The sequence below is a fragment of the Theropithecus gelada genome, chromosome 4 (assembly GCF_003255815.1).
Source record: "Theropithecus gelada isolate Dixy chromosome 4, Tgel_1.0, whole genome shotgun sequence".
Lineage (NCBI taxonomy): Eukaryota > Metazoa > Chordata > Mammalia > Primates > Cercopithecidae > Theropithecus > Theropithecus gelada.
Genome location: NC_037671.1, coordinates 122,316,452 through 122,332,596, shown reverse-complemented (window position 1 = coordinate 122,332,596; position 16,145 = coordinate 122,316,452).

Sequence of the window (16,145 nt, the reverse complement as noted above, 5' to 3'; positions counted from 1 at the left end):
TGACGACACAAGCCCCTGACAGCTGCGTGGGCTCCTGGTTGGTTTGCTTCCGCCGCCCCTATGCCAAGGAGCCCACCGGATGGCTGCTGTGTCTTTGCCTCCCTTGCACAGTCATTTGTGAAAAGACCACACTTTCCATCTCATCTCTGCAACAAGACTGAGTCCTTTTTTTTTTCTTTCCAACTGAGAAGTCTTGCTTTGTCATTGAAAGACTTTAACATTTTATTTCTGATTGTCTGGAATCTAGAAGTGATGAATTCTTCCAGCACTTCAAGACCTCACATTACTTGGACTCTTTCTATTTTCTGTCACTTCTATTTGGAAACCAGCAAATTCCATCCTGGCCTCCTTTCTTTTTTATCCCGCTTTGCTAAAGCACAAACTAAACCCAGCACACATGGGAGCAGGCGTTTCAACTTTATCGGGCACCACAGTCATCTGAAGGGTTATTAGAACACAGATTTCTGCAACCCACAATTTCTGACCTGGGGGTCTGGGGTGGGCCCAAAACTTTGCATTTTTAATTTTCCAGGTAACACCGACGCTGCTGGTCTGGGGACTATAGTTGAGGTGCCCTGGCCTTCGAGCTGTGGGTTTAGGTGCTAGAGTCCTATTTCCAAGCAATTTCAGATGACAGTTTTACCAGATATTTGCCAGTGTGTGGTATGGGTCCAAATCTGTTTTCCAGATGAGTGATTTCCCTTTGAGTTGTGTTTCAAGGCCAAGGCCCCTCACGTCTCCTGGTTCCACCATCTTCAAGGGCCCCAAGGCCACTGGGCTCATCTGATCTGAGCTGCAGAAGGGCACAGGGCATGGGGCTGTGTCTTGGGTGCTTTAGAAGTTGGCCCTAAGAGTAGTACACGTCACATCCACCATATATCACGGCCCAAACTCCACATCAGGTTGCAAGGGAATCTTTGGTTCAGAAACAGAGCCTGTTACCTGAAGAAAGAGGGGAGAGCTTGGTGAGCACCTGCCTACCTGCTACAGGGCAAGGGAAGGCCAGGCAGCCTTTGGACAGGCCCCACAGTGTAGTAGGAGCTTGCAGCTAGGCTGGGGATATGCTTTGGCACAGGACCAGATGGTCTGGTGGAGAATCAGATGTCTAGTGTGAAAGGAAGGAGGGAGTCAGAAAGGAATCCAGCATGTTAGGCCGAACAACAGGAAAGATGCGAGCTCTGCACAAGTGGCTTCTGTGGCCGTTTTGTCCCTCCTATATCTCCAACCCCAAGTGCCAGAAACCTAGTAGGCCTCATTATATGTCCTGAATGAGGACGAGGGAAGTTCAAATGGAAAGCTGTAGCTTCCACAAGGATGAAGAAGAAAAACAGGAACATCACAATCTGGAAGAAATTTTACTGACACTTTCAAATGAGGCTCCACTTGTCAGGGCAGATCCCAGTTCATTCTCTGGCACAGAGCTCTTCTCATCTGTAAGAGTAATTACAAAGAACCTTGTAAGCTGAAAGTCATTCAAAGAAACGTAAATGAATCTTTTCTTGTTAGAATCGTGAACACCACGATTAGCTGGAACAGTTTTTCCTGGTGGGGAGGAAGTTGACTGGAGTTTCTTTAACCATGGCATCATACATAGGCGGCCCCTCTCAAGTGCCTACTATGACAAAATGGATGATATGAATCAGAGTTATCTTGTCCTGCCCATATACACTATAGTTGAGAGACCGGGGATGGGAGCACCCAGAGCACACACTGCCTGCCCAGGGATTCTACCTGCTGAATGACTTCCTGCCGAATGACTCGCTGTCACCTAAGATTAGTTTTATCCGGTAGCTGCCGAAGTGAACTGCCATGGCTCTAAGGCCAGTGTTACCTACAACTGTCACTTACCAGTCAGGGCTTGCCACCTCCCAGAGCCTCACTAGTGCCAGTAATTTGTTTTTCAAGATAATATATTTATCTTCCTAATAAAATCCTCAAAATTCTCTTTGTGCATTGGATATATCAAAGACCACCCAGTCTGTACGTATGCCCTACATTGCAATTCTGATTTTCCAAATAAAACATTTTATTTAGAGGTTTCCCTCTAAATTTTCATTTGACTTTGATATATTGGGTGTCAGAAGTGGGATCCAAAGCAGACTCACTTGAGACATCAACAACTGCTGGAACTACAACACGCAGCCCCCACACTTAGGGTTCTTTAGCCCTCTGCTTTCCCAGGTCGCCTTTCGTGGACGGAGCTCCCATTTTTATTTTGATTATTTGGTTTTCTTGGGGATTTAAGATGTGTCTTTTCTCCTCCTGATTATAAGCCTCCTGTTTATGAGGGATTTCTTCCCCGTTAAAGGTGGCTTGCCATCCTTCCTGATGAGTATGTACTTTATCTTTAGGTTCATTTGCCCACTTGGATTTTATTTCAGTTTTTGTGCATTTGATATTAAACCAAATCACCTATATAAATTTACTTACAATATGGACTGTCAAAGTTTAAATACTTGCCAAAATAGTACCTCCTTGGTCCTGAGACTCCAGCATGTTCAAACATTATGAGGATCACTCAAACAATTTATTTTTCTTAGAACTAAACTAAAAGATTGTGGCTTTATATAAAATATACAATCTAAATAGAACACATTTCTCAACTGGCATCTTCCGGTTCCAAAATGCTTTCAGAACCCAAAGATTGACTCACTGCAAACTATGGTCTCCAAGTAAGCTCAGAGTCTTTTCTCTTCGGCGCCTTCTCCCGACTTCCTACACTTCCTCTTTTTTATCCTCCTGTAATCTAAACTTTCTTTTTTTCAAAACTCCTGAGTTATTCTAGTATATTGACTATTTAAGTGAAGACACTTGAAAAACGGCAGTCACACACACACACACACACACACACAATTTTTAACATCGCAGTGTTTCTCAAAAGCAAAAGAGAAAATTCCCATGTAAAAGTAACCTTCCCTACACTAGAAAGACAATACTTTTATTTTCAAGGATGAGGAATTGAGACCAAAAACATACTGTAAAACTTTACTAGAATAACTCTTATCTTTTAAACCTCCGCACATAATTCAGACACATTTTCACAGTTAACTATGCTGGGTCCAATCCAGTATACTGGTAACTGACTCAAACAGCTTTACCAAAAATTTTGTTCACAGTAGATACGGTTTGGCTGTGTCCCCACCCAAATCTCATCTTGACTTGTAGCTCCCATAATCCCCACATGTTGTAGGTGGGACCTGGTGGGAGATAATTAAATCATGGGGGCGGTTTTCCCCATGCTGTTCTTGTGGTAGTGAATAAGTCCTACGAGAGCTGACGGTTTTATAAGGGGGTTCCCCTTTTGCTTGACTTTCATTCTTTCATGCCTACCACCATGTAAGACGTGCCTTTCACCTTTCATTATGAGTGTGAGGCCTCCCCAGTCACCTTAAACTGTGAGTTAATTAAACCTGTTTTTCTTTATAAATTACCCAGTCTCGGGTATGCCTTTATCGGCAGTGTGAAAACGGACTAATACAGTAAACTGGTACCAGATAGTGGTAAACCCCGCATGCATTAGCAGGGGTCTCCCTCGCCTTGCCTCCCACCCCAAAACAGACCCCAGTTTGTGATGTTCTCCTCTCTGTGTCCATGTGTTCTCATTGTCCAACTCCCACTTATGAGTGAGAACATGTGGTGTTTGATTTTCTGTTCCTGTGCTAGTTTGCTGAGAATGATGGTTTCCAGCTTCATCCACGTCCCTGCAAAGGACCAGAACTCATTCTTTTTTATGGCTGCAGAGTATTCCATGGTGTATATGTGCCACATTTTCTTTATCCAGTCTATCCTTGATGGGCATTTGGGTTAGTTCCATGTCTTTGCTATTGTGAATAGTGATGCAATAAACATACATGTGCATGTGTCTTTATAGTAGAATGATTTATAATCCTTGGATATATACCCAGTAATGGGATTGCTGGGTCAAATGGTATTTCTGGTTTTAGATCCCTGAGGAATTGCCACACTGTCTTCCACAATAGTTGAACTAATTTACACTCCCACCAACAGGTAAAAGCATTCCTATTTCTCCACATCCTCGCCAGCATCTGTTGTTCCCTGACTTTTTAATGATCGCCATTCTAACTGGCATGAGATGGTATCTCATCATGGTTTTGATTTGCATTTCTCTAATGACCAGTGATGATGAGCTTTTATTTATATGCTTCTTGGCCACATAAATGTCTTCTTTTGAGAAGTGTCTGTTCCTATCCTTTGCCCACTTTTTGATGGGGTTGTTTTTCTCTTGTAAATTTGCTTAAGTTCCTTGTAGATTGTGAATATTAGCCCTTTGTCAGATGGATAGATTGCAAAAATTTTCTCCCATCCTGTAAGTTGCCTATTCACTATGATGCTAGTTTCTTTTGCTGTGCAGAAGCTCTTCACTTCAATTGGATCCCATTTGTCAATTTTGGGTTTTGTTGCCATTGCTTTTGGTATTTTAGTCATGAAGTATTTGTCCATGCCTATGTCCTGAATGGTATTGCCTTGTCTCAGATGAGCCTTTGGACTGTGGTCTTTTGAGTTAACACTGAAATGAGTTAAGACTTTGAGGGACTGTTGGGAAGGCATGATTGGTTTTGAAATGTGAGGACATGAGATTTGGGAGGGGCCAGGGGCAGAATGATATGGTTTGGCTGTGTCTATCTCATGTTGTCAGAAATATAATTTGAATCCAACTGCCATCTCATACACCAGTGAATTTATATTACTATGTTTTACTCATAATTAATTTTTAAATAAAAGCTGAAAGGTTCTTGTTTTTTGGTCATCTGTATGTTTTTATGCTTTTTCAATGTCTGTATGTTATATGTATACATTTTTTAAACCAGAATATATAAAAGAGCTCTATTGGGTTAAAGAGAAAATAACCATTTAATTAATTCATCACAAATACAGTAATTAACCCAAATACCTCTTAGTTCTCATGACTTAAGTAAATCTTGGTAAATAAGCTAATTTTACATTTGTTCATAAAGCAAAAATAGAGCTGTTTTCAGAATTGTCAGCATCCATGCTTGCCCGAATTTATTGGTCAGACAGGATTATACTTTTCTCTACTAGATGTTTTAAGGTCATAAAACTATAAATCCAGATTAAAAGCAAACTAATCTTTGTTGATGTAACTTATTGACAAATAAGACTAGTTTAATATTACTGGTTTACTGAAAACAACTGTATCTTCTGAGTTATCAGCTAAGTATCCATATATTTAACTTTAAGAGTCTTACTTAGATGAACATCTGATATTCACATGCTGTTAAAAAAAAAGATTAGGAGAAGGTAACGTGAAATAATTATTAGCTCTGCCTAATGTCTCAGTTTTCATAAAGTATGTATAATTGTTAAAAATAAATAAATTAGATAAATGTAAATGAGATATTTATAAACTTTTCATGTAATTTGAAGTCTTACCATTATATTGAATTAAATCATAGATATTGATAAAATATATGAGTCGTTTCTAAATAAGCTAAAATACAGAAACATCAATTGTTAAACATAGATTAATGTTTCTTTATTTTTGCCTTCTTAAATTTTATAAGACAAAAGACTTGTGGATCAATTAATATCATGTCCTGTTCCACATTAAAAGTTGTTCCATAAAAATCATTTTTAGAGATTATAAAATACATATTCATGAGATAAAAATACATTACAATTCAAAATTTCTTCCTGGGTATTTACTAAAAATTAAAGTTACTAAACATTAAGATTTCTAATTAACATATGTAGCTCCATATACAAAGAAAATGTATATGCAAAAGTAATGTGTATGAGTAAGAATTTTGTGTGGTCTCAAAGATAGGGGGAAGAAAAAGTAAAATTTTGTCCTAAGGTACAATGAGTGATTGTTCCAATATTTTAAAAAGGGAAGATAAAGAACAAAAACTGGCAGGTCAAAGCAAATCATGGAGAGTTTATGAAGGATGGATCTTATAAAGGGAGTTTTGTATGTGATTGAATTGGTTAGGATGGGAAGGAAATTGTTTGCTTTTCTAATAATTAAGTATTGGTGTCAGGGGTGCACTGATTAAGGACCAAAGTCTGGTACTCTATGTTTGAAATGGCAAGGTTTTCTCAGAATGTTGATCTGCTGTGGGTTTAAAAAAAAGTTGCAAGAGGCTTTTATCTTAATTCTGAAATCTGGTTTTTTTTTTTTTACATTTTCAACCATTTTCCGAAGTAGAGCTTTTTCTTATTTTACAGTTTCTACCTATTTTCAAGTTAGAAGTGTTATCTTCTTCATGTAGGAAAAAAATTCATTTCTCAAGGTAGAGTTTTCCTTTTGAAGCTTTTCAGACCCGTATCTCAGTGGCTGGACTTTATATGCAACCCACTCCATGTGATTTACCTTCTGTTCTTTCTTCTTTCCTTAAAAAGGTACATATTGTTGCTTAACTAGAGTTACTCAACTATAGCTAACTATAATTATATAGAAATTTTGAATTGTAATGTATTTTTATCTCATGAATATGTGTTTTATAGTCTCTAAAAACAATTTTTATAGAAAAACTTCAACTCTCCTCCAACTTTTGTGTTAGTTTTTGTAATTTTTTTTTTTTTAAGCTATAACTACTATTGTGGCCCCGATGCTGGCAATGTTTGTCTTAAAGTTTTCCCTGGTAACATGAGACTGTACTCTTGGCTCTTCTTTTTTAATATAACTTAGACTTTTATGTTAGATTCAGCGAGTGCATGTTCAGGTTTGTTATTTGGGTATACTGTGTGATGATGAGGTTTGGGGTTTGGATCCCATCACCTGGGTAGTCAGTGTAGTACCCAATAGGTATTTTTTCAACCCATGCCCTCCTTCTTCACCCCCAAGCAGTCTGCAGTGTCCATTGTTTCCATCTTCTTTTCGATTGTTCTCATCTTTATATGTATGTGTACTCAGTGTTTAGCTCCCACTTATAAATGAGAACATGGCTTTTCTTGATGTGTCTAAGTTGTTCTGTGCAACCAGGCAATTTCACATGCTTTTACTTTTTCTAAAAGCCATGCATTCCCCTGATCAAGGTTCTGGTTTTCTTGTTTACTTTATTCCTTTTTAAGAAAGTGTACACTCATAATCTTGGACACATACTCCTGCAGTGTCTAATTGGATTCAAGTACCTTTCCATGAGGTTCAAATTCTAGGTTATCCAAATGGGCTTCCCATAGGAAAGGCAGTCATACTGTAGGAGGCTTTTCACTTACCTTTTCACTAATCAGCCTAAGAAACAGATATTTTGTATTTAAAGATAATTTCTTGTGCTTGGTGCTGTCTTTATTAGTTTTTTACTACTTAGAAAAACTACGTCATCTCTAGTACAGGTCTAAGTTTTTCCCTCTGAACTATGTAACTTTTTATGTTTGCTTTCAAAGTCTTTTAGTAATCACTGATTAAATAAATATTATCTAATAATGACATCTGATTATATTTTAATTAAATATTTTAAGTTTTTTTAACATCTTTAACAAACTTCCCCAAAATCAAATTCTAATTTAAGTATTTTAAAGCTTAAATTGACTTGAGATTTTTCAGTTGGGCCCCCAAAAAGCATCAAAGGATGCGTCTCCCATGATGCTTATTCCATGGGTTGTATAAGAAGCACTGTCAAGTAATAAAGTGACACTAGATCTTACTAAAATTATATTTAGATGGATGTATTATTGATGTGAATGCTTTAACATTTATAAAATGTATAAAGGTCTGATGGTTCTTACTGTGATGCTATCAGTAACAATTTTGGTTGTTATCTTAAAATGCCATATACAATAGACATAACTAAATTTCTTAATCAACTGCTGAACTTTTATCACATTATACTGTGACTGTTCTAATTTTTTGGTCATGTACAGTGCTGATTCTTATCTAGAGGCATCTGCAACAAGATTCATAAAAAGGACTCTAGCAAGTATTCCTCAGTACAGGTTTCTAGTAACTTTATGATCAATGGACTAAATAAAAATTTCTAAAATACTAACAGGTTCATAAAACTGCCAACCAAGATAATGAAGAACAAAATTTAATTACCTGAGATTGAATAACTGATAAAAATATGATTTTTATGACTTTTATTTGAAACATTATTGGTTCTTTATTTAAATATTTTGTTTTCCATATTTAAGAAAACTTTCTCTCTTGAGCTACCTGTAGCTTACAGCAATTTGGTAAAGGGCACTTTAATAAATGAAGGGGAAAACATTTACTTTTCTTTTCCACTTGATCCCTTCAAAACTTGAAAACTATTCATGAGTTTTTTTATGTTATGAAAATATGTTTTTTAATAGGATGCAATTATAATTGTTAATTATATTACCAATATTATTATATTGGTAGTTATAGTACCAATATTATTATATTGGTAATATAATTATTTAATATGATATCACATTTAAAATTAATATATCATATTTTACGTTGTTTATACTTATACAAACTGAAGACAAAATCTGAAGCCTACCTTGATTTGGCTTCCTAGCTTCAAAATATTTTTAACAAAGGTCCAATCTGAGAGTCAATCATTATACTTGTTATACTAATATAAACAATCAGGCCAAATCTAATAAATCTGAATTTATGTTACAAACAAATTAGTGTTACTCTAATGATCTTTTGTAAAAATTAGGCTGTCTATAACATATCTGTTATTAGACTGTAACCCTATGCATTGTTTTTGAGTTTTTATTATCTACCTGTAGGCTGGATAGGATACTAAACTCTCCTAAGTTCCTCTAATTCAATTTTTCTCTCATAGAATTACTAAGAAGAGAAATAGTTATTTCCTAAAGCCCTATAAACAAATTACAGTTTAAATTTAGTTTTTAGTTTTAGTTTAAATAAATTTCAGGAGACAAGCCTCATGCCTAGTGTGTGGGCTACACAGAGTTCACCAAACCACCCAGTGACATAACCGGAGACATTCAAACTGTGAAACTGCCAACTTCATGCTGTAGGCAACTTTTCCCAAGAGCGGTAAACCAAAACTCCATGTTCTAGTAAGACCCTTGCCCCTCTTAATGCCTATCTTTTTCACTTAAATAATCAATTGTTTAATAATCGGTTATTAATCTATTATTAAATAATCTATTATTTATAATAATGTAAAATCTATTTATTATTATAATGATAATTACAATAAGCTTGTAATTAAAAGTTAAGAATCATAACTGATATGAATAACATAACAAAACCTGACCTAAGCAATTCTTAAGTCCGCCTGTTGGGTAACTTTGGCAATGTCCCTAAGACAACCTTTTGTTCTAATTGTACTAATGGTCCTTTCTACAGAGCTGGCATTTTGCTTTAATTCATCTTAACCATGGAATGCTAGTCCATGGCTACAACAGGTCTTCCCACTTCCTCTATGGCCTTTTCATCTGCTGAGTTGGTTGCCATTAGGCATGAGCTCTTGGTTAAAAACCTTTGTACAAATTAAATTTATTTGTACAATAAACAAAGGTTGTTGGGTTTTTTTGGTTTTTGTTTTTTTTTTTTTTTTGTATTTTGCTCTTGATATTTAAGCTCTGTTCTTGTGTTTTGTCTAATCTTTGTAAAATCAGTTATCTCAACGGGATAATGTTAGCCAAATACTTTGAGATTATTGCCAATACCTAAGAGACTAATAAGATAGAACTTGATGCTAAACTCCAGGCAAACCTGCCCTAAGAAAGGTTTTGATTGTTTCATTCTGTTTTTCTTTCTGGCACCTTTGTCACTCAAATGCGGCCTGGGTCCCAGATGTTGATTACCTTACTTCCCCCTGATGGGGGACTAGAGACCACCAAGACAGGTCCAACTAAGCACCAAAAGGCAATTAAACCTAATTTCAAGACAGTTGACCGGTGAGATTTTCAGAAACAGATCTTGATCAAAAGGGGGAAACGTGAGAATTAATGATGTGAACTGAAGTTAACTTGTCCACCCAAGTAGATTAGAGTCAGGAGACCAGTGGCAGGTGGGAAGCACTGAGGCACAGGTCACCTGCCCAGGGACAATCTCACCAGCCAGCTGCCAGGTCACTTGCTGCAACCTTAAGGCCACTTTTACGTGGGAGCTGCTGAAACAAACTCCTGTGACTCCAAGACCAGCGTTACCCATGCTCGTCACTCACCCATCAGAGTTTGCCAGCTCCCCAAAACTTCACCAGTGCCAATGAGTTTTCTTTCACAACAATACATAACGTTTCTCTTTCTAATAAGACCCTTAATCTTCTTTCTTCTGTGGACATATGAAGACCACCCAGTCTGTGTATACACCTCAAGCCGAAGTCTGTTCTCCAAAATAAAACATTTTATTTGGAGATTCATGTGTATATTTTTATTTGACTTTGACGATACTCATATGCCACCTCAGAAGCAAAATATTTTTGAAAAAGAGAAGATGGCTTCGGGAAAACCATCACATAGGTTGTATTTTTATGTTTATCTATATACATAACTGTGACATTCAGTCAAAAAAGTAAAATATTTCCGCTGACTTGCGATGGCCATTGGCAGTGATAAGAAAAGTCATCCTAGAATTGAAAAGTTCAGCCCTGCCCTGCCCCATGGGCCAGGTCCATCTGCTAGAAACACTCAGGCAGCAAGAATTAAATGGATCCTCATCTCTGTTTTCTCAGTGTTGTGTTTGGAACTGAAAGTCTTTTCCTCCCTTCTTAATGGTGTTAATCACATCTTTACCAATAGAATTCAAAAGGCTCCCTTTATTGCCCTCACAATATGCTCTCCTGAGGCAAATAATTTAGACTCAAGTAACTGCCAAGATTACTGGAAACAATAAACCATATTTACACATGCCTGTTAATGTTTTATGTCTGAAAGAATTCTTATAAAATAGACACCCAGTATCTAGAATCATGAGAGATATGGAACCTTCCTTTTCATGTTTGTTTTTTATTTTGTTTTACAGGTAAAAGGTAAAACTTTATATTTTTATCTCCTTATTTCCTTAAGATCTTCTAATTTTAGGAAAATATTGTATCATATTTTCACCCTCCACAAACAATCATTCTTTTTTCTAGAAATACCTTGACTCCCCTTCAAGAATTCCCTGTCTCATGAGGTGGTAGTGGTGGCGCTGGCTCTGTCCCCTGTGGTCTCCTGCCTTTCCCTGGCCCAGGAGTGGGCACATAATCCAGTGGGACCACAGCTTGGAGTCTGGAGTGAGAATAGGTGGGAAGCTCAGTGGAGAGCCTATCCAGCCACCTGGCCTTGGAGTTGTCCTGTTCTGATGGATGCAGGATGACTGAGCCTGTATCTGAGCCTGCACCTGCTCCCGCTGCCTGGGGATTCTGCAGGCCATCACCACCCCCACACATTCCCAATGCTCTTAAACATGCCACAGTTATTTTCTATGGCTTGCAACCAAAAAACTCTAACAACTTATACAACTCTGCAGAGCCAACAGTCACAGACTACCAGTGGCAATGAGAGGAGACCAGATTCCAAAAGAAAATGTGATGAGCATTTAAAGAAAGAATTACCTATGTCTGAGTGAAGACCTATGACACAAAACATGCAAGGAAAGTGGGTTGAAGTTGGGAACACAGGAAATATTTTCATGATGTTTAAATGGTTCATGCAGATTGAAGCCAGACCTGGCCTCCATATCCTCCAGTCTCCCCTGCCACGTCAGCCACAGAATGGATGCGTGGACAGCAACATGTGCCATCACCCAAGCTCAGCAGGACCCTCACCTCCCTGGCTTGGTACTTGGAACTAGGAGATTGTTTAACTTTCCTGTTATTCATTTGAAACACAAATTTTGATAGCAATGATTCACCTTAATATTTAAGAGAATGGTTCCATTAGCTTTGATAGGCATCTTTTCTAATCTATTTTAAAATGCTATTTTATAGTAACATATGGAAATTTGCATGTGGGGTACACATCAGTGGTGCTGTGTGTACATTTTACTTTTGGATATCTGTAAGATGGAAAGATTTAGAGACGTCTGGAAGGCTGGGTGCTCTGGCCGTGCTGACCAACAGAAAGTCCATGCCAGAGGTCCTGTCCATAGCAGTAAGAACGGAAATACTAGAGCTAAGCCAGCAATCCTGCAAGGGACCTGGATGACACACATAGGCTGAGGAGGAGCCACAGAACTCAGGACAGATGCTCCAGAGGCAGGGAGCTCAGGCCTGATGTCATCGCTCAGCCACCAAGGACATGCATATGAAGGTGGTTCCTAGCAGCTCTTGGGTCCTCATAGCACAGAGAGGCACCTACCTCCAATAGAAGACTTCATGTATGCTAAGAACCTTTCCTTCTTTGAGTCCACAAAGCCTCCCAAGAGGTCCAAAAAAGAGGTGGCCTCAGTGTCATTCAGGCCTGGGCTTCCAACCTGGCATTGCCACCTCCAGCAAGGCATGTAAGGATGTCGATTTCATCATTTATAAAAGGAAGATGGCAGCATAGACAAGAGCTCCTTGCCATAGCCCCTCCTTCAGCTGAGCGGGTTGCAGTCAATGTGATCAGATGCTGGATGCCAACACTGGCTCTATTCCCAGGTCTGGGGCTGAAGTGCTTGAGACTCCCAGTCACGTGTCCAGATAGATTTGCAAATGGTCGTGATTCCATCCCCAAAAGCACAGGTGCTCCGATAGATCCCTAGTTGCCTATATCCTTTATCTAACTCCCTCACAAACTTCACATGCTCCTGGCTTGGTGGTGAGTCTCCCACCCACTCCATCACCTGCCCACCCTCTACTTCCCAGGAGCCAAATAACTGCCCTATTCATGCATCATCAAATGATGGTCTCCTCTAAAAAGAATGTGTTTGGCTCTAGACTGTGTAGCGTGTTTGTCTCTCATTAGCCCGTGTCTGCTGCCAAGGGCATTCATCATAGGGCCCCGTGTCGGATGACTTCAGCAGCACTCAAGTGTGAGACTGACCTCTTTGGGATTCTTTGATGCAACTCAAGAAGCATTTCCAAGAGTCCCTGCTGCCCCAGCTTCATCATGGCTGGCCAGAGCCGGCGGGGCCACACGTCCGAGGCCAACCACAGCTGCCTCCTTTTCAAGCAACAGCTCCAGAGACCCAAGACAGTGATTGGCGCCTTCACTTTAGAGGTTGACTTATAAGCCAATCCTCAAGAGATGGTGGACCGGGTTTTTTTTTTGTTTTTGTTTGTTTTGTTTTTTTGCAACGGTTTAGATTTTACAGCTTCAGAAACAACCAGATCCTGCTAGAGGCAAAATCCAAGTAAATCCAAGTGAAGGAAGTGTATATACAGGTGGAGACAGCCCTGGACAGGGGCCTCTGTCATTCCCAGGGTCTGAGGCAAATGGTGTCAGTGTTCTTAGGTCAAGTAGCCCCATCCTGGTCTGCCCTTCGGCCAGAGGCTGCACAGCCCTCTGTGCACGCAGGAATCAGGCATGTTCTCTTGTGTCCTCCTCTGCAGAATGAGGACAATAGCATCCCTTACCTGGTAAGTTCAAGGTGAGGATCAAGTCTGTTCAAACAGGTAAAGAGTTTAGAAGAGTGTCTGGCATGCAGGATGGGATTCGCGTGTCCAGTCCTTATCACCTCCAAATACAGACAATAACGATGGCTGGCCTGCCACGGTCCCAGCCCACTGAACTGAGGTGAGTAAAAATGCCAAACTCACTGTAGGAAAAGCGTGATGCTAGCATAAGAACTGCCACATGTGCAGATGATGGCTTGGGTTCTAGTTCCTAAGTCTTCTAATTTGCTGGTTTTGTGTTGATCCTGAATAAATTTAAAGCCCTGCCTACTTTCACTGAGACTACGGGGAGTCCTCTGTGCTGCTGGAAAATCCCTAACAAATGCCCAGAGGAGACCTCCTGGGGTCTCCACCGCAGGTGGTGATCGTGAGCCTGGACCATGGAGGTGTAGGGTCTCCGGTGTAATTCCCACTTCCACCACTAGCAACCAGGCCATAAATGCCACCCTCTGCCCCTGTTTTCCCAGCTGTAAAACGGGATTAATTGTAGGTCCTACATTGTGGTGGTGGTAGGAGAACGGCATGAGTTAATGTGTAGACAGTGGCCGTTACCCAGCAAGCACTCTGAACATTAGCTATTATTACAAATGAAAATTTAAAAACAAGATTAGTCATTGCCGTGGAGTGTTCCAGTCAGTCCCTTCTGAAAGTTCAGGGGTGAAGGGAACCATGAAATGCACCTGAGAGCTCCTCTGGGCCCGCCCTGCTTCAGACGCCAGCACTGCACCTGCGCTCTGCAGTCCCTCTCATCACAGCGGAGGTCTGGCAGTGACATCCCTGCCTGCAGCTGCAGACTGAGGCAGTGCTCCCGGTTCCCGGGGCTTCTCATGGAATCCGGCAATAGCCGGTGACGCCTGGACGCCTGAGCCCTGACCGAGTCTTTGCAGGTTGGGCTGGGTGGGGTGGGGAGAGGCAGGACCCTGGAGGCCCCCCTCCCTCTGCAACAGAACTGGCTGCCCCAGCCCATGATTCGTGTTCACATGGGCTCCGCAATGAGGTGTGACACTTAAAGAAAGGGCTCTGTCACTTACCCAGTGAAACAGGGAGTCTGAAGGCCAAAGAACTGGTTACTTCTTATACGTGAGGTAGGACGACCTGAGCTCTGGCCCAGAAGGAATCTCACTTACCCAGTGAAATGGAGTCTGAAGACCAAAGAACTGGTTACTTTTTGTACCTGAGGCAGGACGACCTGAGTTCCGGCCCAGATGGAGGGGGCCAGCGCTCAGCTCCCTTCGGTTCGGCACAGAGTAGCTGACCTGGTGCTGAGCTGCCTGCAGCAGGAGCTGGGGGAGTGGGAAATCATGACCCACAGGTTTGTCTTCAGAGAGCCTGTTGAGGGTGGCATGTGACAGGCACCTGAGCACCCAGGTCAGAGGCAGGGTGGGGGGACAGATTTCACATGACCGGGTAGGGGGACTTCTGGGAAGCCAGTCCTGAGTTAAAGGAGTCTGGAAGCCCAGGGTGGGATCAGGGTGCTGGGAAAGTGGGCAGGGCCTGGGCACAAGGTGAGGTCTGGCTTCTGTGGTATGGTCCAGGACTTCTCAACATTTCCTCACCATGGCACACATAGAAACAGAAAAGTCTGTGGCACACCGGGGCAAACCACAGGATTTAGGAGCATCTGCAGGGGGCAGGAGGGAGAAAATGCCTCCTTTTTTCTTATATTATGTAATTGTGAAAGAAAAGTAAAACACAAAGCACGAGGAAAGGTCTTAAAAGGTTGAGTTTGAACAATACTTCCAGCAAAGTTCTACTCAAACTTTAAACGAAAATTTTAGGTTGTTTTTGCAAACAACTCTTTTACACCAAGCTTTATGAGTAAATTGGCTACGAGAATTTCCTGACTCGGAATTTAAGGAGTCACTGTGATAACCACTAGGTTACACAACAGTCCTGCTCTCACACTTAAGTGATTTACCAGCAGCCACTTCTCCTGGTTGACTGAATGTCCTGTCTGGCCATTAAACAAAAAGTGGAAAAGCTGGTCTTTTTAAAATGGGCTGAGAAGCATGTGATCATTCTATAAATCTTTCTTCAAAATTTTCTCTCATTGAAAAATGTAGTTGAAATTTCTTATGATAATGCAAAAGGATTTCCAATCTAATGACACTCTTAAAAATCAAGTATTTCAAAGTCACAATAAAATATCTACTTAAGAAGACGCAGATGTTTCTGTACTATTTTTTTTCTTTAGGATTCAAATTATAGCACTAACTGCACATGACTGGAAAACCAAATTTAACAACACTTTTCCAAAGTTGAATTTTTGCTTCACACTTATGAGCTGTGTTTTTATGTTAGTATATTTCAATTATATGCAATTTAAATATGTCAGTGAAGAAAGCAGATTTTTGAAGAAAATACTATCCTAAACAAATCTTTTATAAAAAGTTTTTCTTCAATTTTTTTTTAAATGTTTGATAAAATTTCCTGGGGTCATCAGGCATGTTAGTGGGAAATCTCTGAGTGGTCTTCAGATTCTATTTCTTCTCTTGAAGCTAAAACTGGACAGAGCAATAATGACTTGGATTTCAACAACCCATTGTTGAGCGTGGAAGTCTGATTTACAAGCAATTCTGTGTTGTTTTGTTTTTACATAAGGAGACTCTGTGATTACTACTGTGCAATATTGGAGTCTAGCGATTTTCAAAACAAACTCTCAAGTGGAGGCCATCGCACCTCCTCTGACTTCAT